This window comes from Chaetodon trifascialis, chromosome 4 (genome assembly GCF_039877785.1).
Source record: "Chaetodon trifascialis isolate fChaTrf1 chromosome 4, fChaTrf1.hap1, whole genome shotgun sequence".
NCBI lineage: Eukaryota > Metazoa > Chordata > Actinopteri > Chaetodontiformes > Chaetodontidae > Chaetodon > Chaetodon trifascialis.
Window position 1 is genome coordinate 7,036,668 of NC_092059.1, and position 13,704 is coordinate 7,050,371.

Genomic DNA, 13,704 nt, shown 5'->3' on the forward strand with positions numbered 1-13,704 from the left:
AATTATAAACAAAAATGGTTGCTTCCAGTTGTTTTTAAATAAGTCACCAGCCATGAATCTATGTTATGTTGTGTTTTTACCAATAACTTAAAAAAGGTTTGTGACACAAATTAGTATATCATTTATTAGTCATTAACAAATGTATTAAAATGCTTTGTAAATTTTTTAAGTTCATTAAGTAATGGTTTATACATGACCTAACAAAATTCAGTCAATACAGTTTGTAAGCTTGAAGATTGTGTATTTATGAAATCTTCATACATGTTGTCATTACAACATCACAAGGGCAAAAGGAACATCTCATAAACAGTGTCTGTGAAGATACTTAAGTCATGCAGGTCATGTTTATTCAAGGAGGTTCGTATTCAAGGGTAACTGGACTTGGGTTTTGAAATGTAGAGGCAGAGACAATAAACAGGTCTTCGCTACATGAGGATGTAAAGTGGTTGAGTGAGACGCTTCATAATTCAGCGAGCCTTGGCGTAAACCTTGTAGGGGTGTGGTACATGAAAACCTCCAGTAATTCCTTCTGTACTCAGCTCAACTCCATCAGGAACGGAGAAAGAGAACTTCTGTAGTAAACTGACAAGAAACAGGAACAGCTCCATCTTGGCGAGGCCTTCTCCGAGACACACACGTTTCCCTAAAGAGTCCACAGGAAGGTTTAAGAGCTCAGGATGACACTTATATTCTGGTTGAGGTTGTGCTAAAGATTGAGGTGAATGTGATTTACCTGCAGAGAAAGGCAGGAAAGCTTCTCTCTTCACAAACTTTCCCTCAGCATTGAGGAAGTGTCCCGGGTTGAAGCTGTCTGGAGTCTCCCATTCAGTCTTGTCGAACAGCACAGAGGTCAAGTTGGGCAATATGGACGTACCCTAAAAATCAAGACCCTTATGTCAACACCATGCATTGCTGAAATAACACAGCCATTCCTCCAAAACATTCAAGACATAATTCTGTTCTGACTTAAAATGACTGTACTAAATGCACCTTGGGTATGGAGTAACCACCCAGTGTTGTGTCCTTGGCGGCCATTCTGAGTGCACTGAGAGGAACGATGTTTCCGACCCTCTGGATCTCGTGGATGACGGCATCAGTGTAGGGCAGGTTGGCTCTGTCAGCCATGGAGGGCAGGCGGTTCTGTCCAATGACTCTGTCTATCTCTGCATGGACTTTATCTAGAAATATAAGAAAATTGAAGGAATGGGCTTGTGAGTATTGCTTTAAGACAGACTTGAAAAACTGTGAAACTCTCCATTCATTTCCTCCAAAGGTTGCTAACAAATAAGGATGATTGGAGGTAAAACAGATTGCTGACTTACTAACTTTTTCATGTGGCGTAGTAGCTGAACATTGCTACAAAGAAAACATTTATCTCAATGGCTTAACTGCTCTGTTACCTCAAAGGTTTATCCACTAACTTGTAGATGTGGGGATCAAATCATGACATATTGCATTGAAATGCCAGTAAATCTTTTTTGAAGCCTTTCAAAGAGAAAATGAGGCATACGAACAATCCCTATCATTAGCCATGCTAGTGGCATGGCAATGCCACTGGCAATCAGTTGGTTTGGTCCACTTTGGTCCAGACTGAAATATCTCAATAGCTATTGAATGGATTGTCAGGTACAGTCCCACAGAGCTGCTAGCATGGCTGTATACTCATTTGATGCTCTTTCAGTGTTGTTTTCATTGACTGTATAACAAAGAGTGGGCGTAACCACCATGATGTCACCCATCGGTTTGTGGCTGCCATTTCTAAAACTAGAGGTTGGCATCGTGGCAATCAGGAGCCAGATGTGACCATGTTTGGATGAGAGGGTGGAGCTGCAATGGGTACGCATCACTGTGCCTGTTTCCTGATTTGATATGACAGAGAACATGAGGACAAGTTGTGGTAGTGCAACCATGCCTTAAAGCACACCCTGCTTTATAGTGTATTTAGTTCTACATGGACCCACAGTTATTGAAGTAAACATCATGCTGTATTGAAAAAGACTTGAAACAAGCAAATGAGACCATAAACTCATGAGGAAATAAATCAAAACAGCCAAAATCACATTTACCCATAAACATGCATACAATCTGTTTTGCAACCAGTGAGGTTGCCCCCTGCTGGCCCTTAGAAAGAATGCAAGTTCAAGGCATTTCCACGTTAAGACCTAGAAGTTCCATCCATCCATTATCTATACTATCCCTTTCGGGGTTGCGGGGGCTGGAGCGTATCCCAGCTACAATGGGCGAGAGGCGGGGTACACCCTGAACTGGTCGCCAGCCGATTGCCAGCCACATGCAAGGACAAACAAACATTCACACTCACACTCACACCTATGGACAATTTAGAGTCATCAATTAACCTAATGAGCATGTTTTTGGTCTGTGGGAGGAAGCCGGAGTACCCGTAGAGAACCCACACATGCACGGGAAGAACATGCAAACTTCACACAGAAAGGCCCCGCCTGACCCGGGGATCGAACCGGCAACCTTCTTGCTGTGAGGCACGCGCACTACCTGCTGCGCCACCGTGCAGCCGACCCAGAAGTTCTGTCCACTAATTCTACTGGCTATGGTTGTTTTTCAGGTAGCTCATTGTAGGCCTAGTGTGTCACCTACCCTGGATATCGGGGTGTTTGATGAGGAAAACCAAAGCCCACAGCAAGGTGGTGGATGTTTCTCAGTTCCAGCCAGGAACAGATCCAGAGAGCACAGGGCCAGATTGGTCTCAGTGAAGCCCAGGTCAGTCTCTTTGTGCTATGCAGAAATGCAGAGAAGACACAGTCGATTAACAGGAGGGCCTACACAGAGCAGTGTGTACAATATTGTTGGCTAGTACTTACTGCCTCTATTCGAGCATCAAAGAGTATATTTTAAGCCAAATCCTGATCTTTTCCTAAACCTAAACAACTTGTTTTGGTGCCTAAACTTAACCAAACTGTGACTGAAAACTGAAAATAATAAGTCACTGTTTGGTTTGTCTTCGGTATGAGAGTCCTGTGTTTGATCCATTCATCCACCACAACCTCCTCCCTACTTGAGCTTTGTCACTCTTTGTACTGCGAGCTAAAGGCTTTCTGACCAACGAGCACTAGCCAATCAAAACACAGCAGGGTGGGACTAACAGAGTTGGGGAAGAAAATCACGTGTGCATAATGCAGTTGTTCACATACCTTCTCCATTTCAATGATGAAAGTGTCAATGTAGTCCCGGGGATTGTTGTAGTCCAGGTCCTTCTTGTGACTCTTCACCTCCTCTGTGATGTAGTCTTGGAGTGTGTTGAACTGGCTGAACATTTTGTTGTGAGGACCTGGCAAGTGTTTCATCACTCCAGGGAATGACTCATACAGCTATTTGGAAGAAATCAGTAGATGAGAGAAACTTTCACTCACATCATCTTTGGTGACAAGTTATGAGCACGACCATTGGCCTCTCGGATGGTTATGGATTGTCTCCTGCAGGTGCACCAGAATGCTGTCTCTGAAGTCACTAGATATGGCTGACTTACCATAGCCCATATAGAGCCCTCCAGATAAAGAACTTCGGACAGATACTTCAGCATCATCTGGAATTTGTGGTCATTGTATTCAAATCGTTTCCCCATCACCAGCCGGCAAATGATGTTGGACACAGCATTGTTGAAGAGGCCTGCTGGACTGAATGGTTCACCTGGAGGAAAGGAGTCCACTGTTTAGTCAATTGCTGAAGAGCTGAGGCGACCAACTATAATTGTATTTTATTCTCGTTGTATGCCACCTTTTTCCTTCTCTATCTCCTCCTGCAGGTGTCGGATCTCCTCACAGATGCTCTGCTCGAGGCTGTTTTTGCCCAGGCCAAAACTACGTAAGGTAGACAAAGCAAAGCGTCGCTGTGTCTTCCATATTTCACCATTGCTCATGAACAGACCATCTAGACACAAGCATGCAGAGGAAAGAGGGTTAATGGTTCAGGGGAAGTTATTTCTCTGAAGCATAAGAGAAAAGACAGATTTGTGAACCTGTGGTTCCTGAGTAAAATCTGTCCATCATTGGACTGTATGGTCGATCCACAAAGTTCTCGGCTTGTGCCACAATGGCTTCCTTCACCATCTTGTATCCAGACACAAACACCATCTTGTCCCGGCCGAGGCGGATGCTGAACACATTTCCATAGATGTCAGCTAGCTGCAGACAATACATGATGGAAGTGTGATGAACCACAACACATTTCTGCATCATGTAGACTTTTGTCTTAAATTCAGACAAATGCAAATTCACATTTCCAAAAGTGTGCAAACTTAAAGCTACAGTACATTTTCAAGGTGAATGAGTGGAAATTATTGAAATGGCTTCCATTTTTTTTAGTTCATTGCCAACTGAAACATGTTGTTATTGTTCACATATTCCACTATCCTGATAGGAAATGCACAATACTGTGATGAATCTCAAACTGTATGTTCAATTGTATTGATCAGATTCATCAAATTTAAACGTATTAGAATGTCTCACTAAAATTCACACTTCAGAATGAAAATATGCACAGCAAAAAACGATGGAAAAAAAATACTAGAAATCACTTTTAAGTGACTTTAACAACATTAAAACATATCAATAAAAGCCTTTAGCAATGATATCACTTTTAATCTTTGATTGATTACAGGCAGTGTAAGGTGAAAACCTTCTGTGTATTTATCTTTACCTTGGTAAAATAAATGTGTGGATGTTTGTTGTCCACACTGAAGATATTCCCAACAAAGGGAAGAGGGAACGGTCCTGGAGGGAAATCTGGAGGGTTCTTGTATTTGAGGAAGTCTGCAATTAGGATAAAAATAAAAATAAACAGGAATATGGCCTTGAGGTCAAAACTCAGTAAAAAATCATAAAGCCACATTGTTGAAGAGACTTGAACCAGCAGCAGGAGGAAGGTTCGAGCTTCTCAAGACTTTTGTCCTCCTCACTTAAAATATCTGTTGTTTTATAATGTCTGTATGTACAAAGGGCCTTGTGATAGTTGTTCTTACATAACCACCGACAGACACACCTCTTTTTCCCATGACAAGCAAGATCTCATACGATCAAAACTAACGTGATGACAAAGTACATAATTAACATAATGGTCTGTCAACAAAACATTAAAAATCAATTGAACATAATATTATAGCAGCCGCTCATGAGCAGGGCCATCTCAACTGAACAATATAACACACACTGCATGAAAGACCTCCGCTGTCTTCCAGTGACTTCAGACTTTGGATTTTGTAAATAGAATTAAACCAACAATACAAAGTGCAGTGGGAATGAAAGGCATCTAAATGCTCAGAGATTTAGCATCAAGGTAACTGGGCAGAGAAAGCTCTCCTCTTCTGTCATCACTTATGTTAAACAAAAGAACACCAACAAACACACAATTTTCAATACCTTCGCAAACACTGTGTGATATATATAGCCTATATTATATATTTTCTTGAGTTGTGTATTTAGATAATCCTAAATGTTTACAACAATGTTTAAACTCAGAGAAACTGCAATTCTGTGAGAGTTAACGGTGCGTTTCTTTGGTTGCCTGTCAGTGGCTTCACATCCCCTTTACGCCCTGTAGTTTGGATAACTTCAAGGCAAATATGGGAAACACTAGATGACACAACAGAGTTAAGAAGAAAGCCAGCAAACGTGATTAAACATAATGTGAATAAAACTTTAACATGATATCATCTTTGAACATTTCGGCCTGAGTTGCTTCAAAAAGAGTCAAAAGAGTCTGTGCAGTCAGTGTGTGAAGCTCACTGCCAGTCCCTCCATGTTCCCGCCATTTCAGCAAATGCCTGACTTCTCCAAACTATCGCTAATCAGCATCCCCCTGTGTAACTGGCTGCTTGACTTCCTCACTGAAAGACCTCAGTCGGTGCGTGTCGGACAGAACACCTCCCGTGTCATCACACTCAGCACAGGCTCCCCTCAGGGCTGTGTCCTGAGCCCTCTGCTGTTCAACCTGATGACACATGACCGCGTCCCCAAGGCTGCCACCAACCACTTTGTGAAGTTCGCAGATGACACAACAGTAGTGGGCCTCATCAGGGATGACAACGACCTGGCCTACAGAGAGGAGGTGGAGCAGCTGGTGAGCTGGTGCAAAGTCAACAACCTGATCCTGAACTTGGATAAAACCAAAGAGATCATTGTTGACTTCAGGAAGAACCAGCTCAGTAACGCTCCACTTCTCCTCAACAACACGGCTGTGGAGGTCAGCAGCACCAAGTTCCTGGGGGTGCACATCACAGACGACCTCACCTGGTCTGTGAACACCACGTCACTGGTGAAAAGGGCACAGCAATGCCTGCACTTTCTGTGCAGGGTGGAGAGCCCACCTGCCCCCACCCATCCTCACTACATTCTATAGAAGCACCATAGGGAGCATCTTGACTAGCTGCATCTCTGTGTGGTGTGGAGGCTGCAGTGCTGCTGACGGGAAGAACATGCGGAGAAAATCATTGGGACTTCTCTCCCCTCCATTTAGGACATTGCACCTAAACGCTGCATGTCCCGTGCTGTTAACATTATCAGGGACTCTTCATATCCCCACCATGGTCTGTTCTCCCTGCTGGCCTCTTGAAAGAGGTTCTGCATCATTCGTAATTTATAATCAATTTATGATCAATGGTAGCTGAAAATGGTTGATTTATTGAGTCTGATATTGTAGTAGAAATGATTTGTTAGGTTGTGATACTGTGATGATAGATAGTTTGCTCAGAGTGACACCTGGTAACAGCTGATGCGCTGTGGCACAGGTAGAACGATCATGAAATCCTAGAGCATCACTATCAGGGCTTCCTGGGACTATCAATGGCCTTGCAGGTGTCAGACAGTAAGGTTAAATAAGGTTATATAAGTTCACCAAAGAAGCAGCTGTCTGGCAGCTGCTTCGCAAAGTATTAGGAACCAGAGATGCAGACCCGAAGACAGGATTTGTGTAAAACCAAACACAGTTTATTAAACAAATGGGAAACAGAAAACGCACTCAATGAGTGGATAAGAAACAAACAAAAGACGCACTCAAACAGAGTGGATGAACGAAAGGAGCTCCGATGAAGCAGGTTTGACAAACGAGGCACGCGTGGAAGCGGCAGGGAGGCACTGAAACAAAGAAAAACACAGCACACGGTAAGTGGCTGGAACTAAATAATGAACAATTAACAATTTCTCTGAGATCGAGGGAAAACAGGAGACGTAGTACTTACAGAACAGAAGACCAGACACCGACATGGGAGGATGAAGGAATACTCCGGCAAGGAAGAGAAGACTGCTCACTCCTTAAATACACAGGCTCATCTGGGAGAATGAACACAGGTGAGTCGAAGGAGGTGGAGCTGGCAGCAGGTAAGGGGCTGCCCAGCCACGCCAGCAGGGGTGAACAGACAAACACACACACAGGGAAAAGGGCAAAGAGACACAAAAGGAGAGACAGGAAGGCAGGATCCTAACAAGAACAGCTGCCAGAAGATAATATAATGGTGTAAAAAGAGTAACTTTAGAAAAAAGAGAAGATGCCCCCAGGGGCGTGGTGAACACTGAGCTGAACTGCATAAAAGACAGAGCGCAGACCATTGTAAGTTGGAGTTCATCAGAATTGCATGCTGTGCGTTTCTGAGCGTGTTCCCCTTTGTTGCTGGCAATAAAGTACTTTGCTCCTCGGACCTCTGACTCCTGCAGATCTTTATTTGGACACCTTCAAGAAGATTTTTTCTGAAACAATTGGACAGCTGAATTTGAGCATTTTGGGCCTTTGCGGTTTGTGCATTTGGCCTTCACATTCCACGACAATACCAAATCTGTACAGGTGTAAGTGTGTTTAAATGTCTTCACACAGAGTGAGAAAGTAACACTTCCACAATAAATTTTGCGTAAATGTAAATTAACTATAATATTAGTAAAAAGCTGTTATTTGTGACCTTAAAATCTGGGTAATCTCACACAGGTGTATTAATGATATATGTGTAAGGCAGGTTTCCCATCAGGTGCAGCAAAGCTACCAAGAAATACAGCACAGACTCAAGCATCGTGTTAATAGCTGTACCCTGGAAAACAAGTCATAAAATATTGGCATCAGTTATGTAGAAGTAATTTATGAATTTTATAGCTTGTTGTGCTTCCCTGGGTGACTCTGGCTGTACTCCTTTACCTTAGATATGAAGTATTCTCCCAGTGTGGTGTCTTTACTGGCCATTTTAGACAGTCCCAGAGGAACAATATTTGCCATCCTTTGAGACTCATGGATGACAGCATCTGTGTGAGGCAGGTTGGGTCTGTCGGTTAGGTTGGGCTGCCGAGACTGTCCATCACTCTGTCTATCTCTGCCTGAACTTTCTGTGATTGAGGAAGCAGAGTCGCAGTCGAAGCGAGGGCTTCTGTACCAGCTTCAATCTGGTCCAGGGTGCAAACTAGCAGGCTTTCAGTATTGAAGCCAAACAAAACTTGTTGCTTCCAGTTGTTTGTAGATAGGTCACCAGCCATGAATCTATGTTATGTTGTGTTTTTACCAATAACTTAAACAAGGTGTTTGACACAAATCAGTATATCATTTATTAGTCATAAACAAATGCATTAAAATGCTTTGTAATTTGTTTTAGTTCATTAAGTAATGGTTTATACATGACCTAACAAGATTGAGTCAGTACAGTTTGAAGATTGTGTATTTATGAAATCTTCATACATGTTGTCATTACAACATCACAAGGGCAGAGGGAACATCTCATAAACAGTGTCTGTGAAGATACTTAAGTCATGCAGGTCATGTTTATTCAAGGAGGTTTGTATTGAAGGGCAACTGGACTTGGGTTTCGAAACATAGAGGCAGAGATAATAAACAGGTCTTAGCTACATGAGGAAATCATATAATGGTGAAAGGCTGACAGTCAAAGACAGTTTTCTCTCCTCCTGAAGTATTTTAAGTCTCATCTGTTTCATATCAGTTGGATGTAAAGTGGTTGAGTGAGACGCTTCATAATTCAGCGAGCCTTGGCGTAAACCTTGTAGGGGTGTGGTACACGTGTACCTCCAGTAATTCCTTCTGTACTCAGCTCAACTCCATCAGGAACGGAGAAAGAGAACTTCTGTAATAAACCAACAAGAAACAGGAACAGCTCCATCTTGGCGAGGCCTTCTCTGAGACACACACGTTTCCCTAAAGAGTCCACAGGAAGGTTTAAGAGCTCAGGATGACACTTATATTCTGGTTGAGGTTGTGCTAAAGATTGAGGTGAATGTGATTTACCTGCAGAGAAAGGCAGGAGAGCTTCTCTCTTCACAAACTTTCCCTCAGCATCGAGGAAGTGTCCCGGGTTGAAGCTGTCTGGAGTCTCCCATTCAGTCTTGTCGAACAGCACAGAGGTCAAGTTGGGCATTATGGACGTACCCTAAAAATTAAGACCTTTACGTTAACACCATGCATTGCTGAAACAACACTTTCATTCCTCCAAAACCTTTAAGACATAATTCTGTTGAGACTTAAATTGATTGTACTAAATGCACCTTGGGTATGAAGTAACCACCCAGTGTTGTGTCCTTGGCGGCCATTCTGAGTGCATTGAGAGGAACGATGTTTCCGACCCTCTGGATCTCGTGGATGACGGCATCAGTGTAGGGCAGGTTGGCTCTGTCAGCCATGGAGGGCAGGCGGTTCTGTCCAATGACTCTGTCTATCTCTGCATGGACTTTATCTAGAAATACAAGAAAATTGAAGGAATGGGCTTGTGAGTATTGCTTTAAGACAGACTTGAAAAACTGTGAAGCTCTCCATTAATTTCCTCCAAAGGTTTCTTAAGGAAATAAGGATGATTGAAGGCAACAGGTTGTTGACTTGAACGTTTTCTTGTGCGCATAGTAACTGAACATTGATACAAAGAAAACATTTATCTGAATGGCTTAACTGCTCTGTTACCTCAAAGGTTTATCCACTAACTTGTAGATGTGGGGATCAAATCATGATATATTGCATTTAAATGCCAGTAAATCCTTTTTGAAAGTCTTTCAAAGAGAAAATGAGGCATACGAACAATCCCTATCATTAGCCATGCTAGTGGCATGGCAATGCACTAGTTGGTCTGTCAGTCCACCACTTTGGTCCAGAATGAAATATCTCAATAGCTATTGGATGGATTGACAGGTAGAGTCCCGCAGAGCTGCTAGCATGGCTGTATACTCATTTGATGTTCTTTCCGTGTTGTTTTCATTGACTGTATAACAAAGAGTGGACGTAACCAACATGATGTCACCCATCAGTTTGTGACTGCCATTTCTAATCCTAGAGGCTGGCATTGTGGCAATCAGGAGCCAGATGTGACCATGTTTGGATGAGAGGGTGGAGCTGCAATGGGTACGCATCACTGTGCCTGTATCCTGATTTGATGCCAGAGAATGTGAGGACAAGTTGTGGTCATGATTTGCAACCATGCCCTAAAGCACACCCTGCTTTATAGTGTATTTAGTTCTACATGGACCCACAGTTATTGAATTAAACATCATGCTGAATTGAAAAAGACTTGAAACAAGCGAATGAGACCATAAACTCATGAGGAAACTGTTTACCAAGGTAATACATCAAAATAGTCAAAATCAGATTTTCTCATAAAATGCATACAATCTGTTTTGCAACCAGAGAGGTCACCCCCCTGCTGGCCCTTAGAAAGAATGCAAGTTCAAGGCACTTCCACGTTCAGGCTTGGTTCACATTCATGGCTATGGTTGTTTTTCAGGTAGCTCATTAAACGGCCTAGTGTGTGACCTACCCTGGATATTGGGGTGTTTGATAAGGAAAACCAAAGCCCACAGCAAAGTGGTGGATGTTGTCTCAGTTCCAGCCAGGAATAGATCCAGAGAGCACAGGGCCAGATTGGTCTCAGTGAAGCCCAGGTTGGTCTCTTTGTGCTATTCAGAAATGCAGACAAGATACAGTTGATTGAGAGCAGGGCCTACACAGTGCAGTACAATATTGTTGACTAGTGCTTATTGTCCTAAACCTAACCAACTTGTTTTGGTGCCTAAACCTAACCAAACTGTGACTGAAAACTGAAAATAATAAGTCACTGTTTGGTTTGTTTTCGGTATGATAGTCCTGTGTTTCATCCATTCATCTCCTCCCTACTTGAGCTTTGACACTCTTTGTACTGTGAGCTAAAGGCTTTCTGACCAACGAGCACTAGCCAATCAAAACACAGTGGGGCAGGACTTGGTGGAACAGAGTTGGGGGGGAAAAAAATCACGTGTGCACAATGCAGTTGTTCACATACCTTCTCCATTTCAATGATGAAAGTGTCAATGTAGTCCCGGGGATTGTTGTAGTCCAGGTCCTTCTTGTGACTCTTCACCTCCTCTGTGATGTAGTCTTGGAGTGTGTTGAACTGGCTGAACATTTTGTTGTGAGGACCTGGCAAGTGTTTCATCACTCCAGGGAATGACTCATACAGCTATTTGGAAGAAATCAGTAGATGAGCGAAACTTTCACTCACATCATTTTTGGTGACAAGCTATGAACTTTGCCATTTGCTTCTCGGACAGTTATGGATTGTCTCCTGCAGGTGCACCAGAATGCTGTCTCTGAAGTCACTGGATATGGCTGACTTACCATACGCCATATGGAGCCCCGCACAAAAACAATTTCGGACAGATACTTCAGCATCATCTGGAATTTGTGGTCATTGTATTCAAATCGTTTCCCCATCACCAGCCGGCAAATGATGTTGGACACAGCATTGTTGAAGAGGCCTGCTGGACTGAATGGTTCACCTGGAGGAAAAGAGTCCGCTGTTTAGTCAGTTGCTGAAGAGCTGAGGCGACCAACTCCAACTGTATTTTATTCTCATTGTGTGCCACCTTTTTCCTTCTCTATCTCCTCCTGCAGGTGTCGGATCTCCTCACAGATGCTCTGCTCGAGGCTGTTTTTGCCCAGGCCAAAACTACGTAAGGTAGACAAAGCAAAGCGTCGCTGTGTCTTCCATATTTCACCATTGCTCATGAACAGACCATCTAGACACAAGCATGCAGAGGACAGAGGGTTAATGGTTCAGGGGAAATTATTTCTCTGCAGCATTAGAGAAAAGACAGATTTGTACACCTGTTGTTCCTGAGTAATGTCTGTCCATCATTGGACTGTATGGTCGATCCACAAAGTTCTCGGCTTGTTCCACAATGGCTTCCTTTACCATCTTGTATCCAGACACAAGCACCAGCTTGCCACGGCCAAGGCGGACGCTGAACACATTTCCATAGATGTCAGCTAGCTGCAGACAATACATGATGGAAGTGTGATGAACCACAACACATTTCTGCATCATGTAGACTTTTGTCTTAAATTCAGACGAATGCAAATTCACATTTCCAAAAGTGTGCAAACTTAAAGCTACAGTACATTTTCAAGGTGAATGAGTGGAAATTATTGAAATGGCTTCCATTTTTTTTAGTTCATTGCCAACTGAAACATGTTGTTATTGTTCACATATTCCACTATCCTGATAGGAAATGCACAATCAAAAAAAAAAAACTAGAAATCACTTGTAAGTGACTTTAACAACACTAAAACATATCAATAAAAGCCTTTAGCAATGATATCACTTTTAATCTTTGATACTTAATGATTACAGGCAGTGTAAGGTGAAAACCTTCTGTGTATTTATCTTTACCTTGGTAAAATAAATGTGTGGATGTTTCTTGTCCACACTGAAGATATTCCCAACAAAGGGAAGAGAGAACGGTCCTGGAGGGAAATCTGGAGGGTTCTTGTGTTTGAGGAAGTCTGCAATTAGGATAAAAATAAGAATAAACAGGAATATGGCCTTGAGGTCAAAACTCAGTAAAAAATTATAAAGCCACATTGTTGAAGAGACTTGAACCAGCAGCAGGAGGAAGGTCTGAGCTTCTCGAGACTTTTGTCCTCCTCACTTAAAATATCTGTTGTTTTATAATGTCTGTATGTACAAAGGGTCTTGTGATAGTTGTTCTTACGTAACCACCGACAGACACACCTCTTTTTCCCATGACAAACAAGATTTCATATGATCAAAACTAACGTGATGACAAAGTACATAATTAACATAATGGTCTGTCAACAAAACATTAAAAATCAATTGAACATGATATTATAGGAGCCGCTCATGAGCAGGGCCATCTCAACTGAACAATATAACACACACTGCATGAAAGACCTCCGCTGTCTTCCAGTGACCTCAGACTTTGGATTTTGTAAATAGAATTAAACCAACAATACAAAGTGCAGTGGGAATGAAAGGCATCTAAATGCTCAGAGATTTAGCATTAAGGTAACTGGGCAGAGAAAGCTCTACTCTACTGTCATCACTTATGTTAAACAAAAGAACAGCGACAAACACACAATTTTCAATACCTTGGCAAACACTGTGTGATTGTGTTGAAAGGTACAATAACATTGAAATGTCTCAAAACAACTCGGCCTATATTATATATTTTCTTGAGTTGTGTACTTAGATAATCCTAAATGTTTACAACAATGTTCAAACTCAGAGAAACTGCAGTGAGTTAACGGTGCGTTTCATTTGGTTGCCTGTCAGTGGCTTCACATCCCCTTTACGCCCTGTGGTTTGGATAACTTCCAGGCAAATATGGAAAACACCAGATGACATGACAGAGTTTAGAAGAAAGCCAGCGAACGTGATTAAACATAATGTGAATAAAACTTTAAAATGTTACCATCTGTGAAAATTTCAGC

The 13,704-nt window shown here is 42.4% G+C and overlaps 1 pseudogene; it reads right to left on the bottom strand.

Moving 5' to 3' along the window:
- Positions 1-467: 467 nt before the first annotated feature.
- On the bottom strand, positions 468-12,835 carry LOC139330067 (uncharacterized; annotated as a pseudogene).
- Positions 12,836-13,704: the final 869 nt, after the last annotated feature.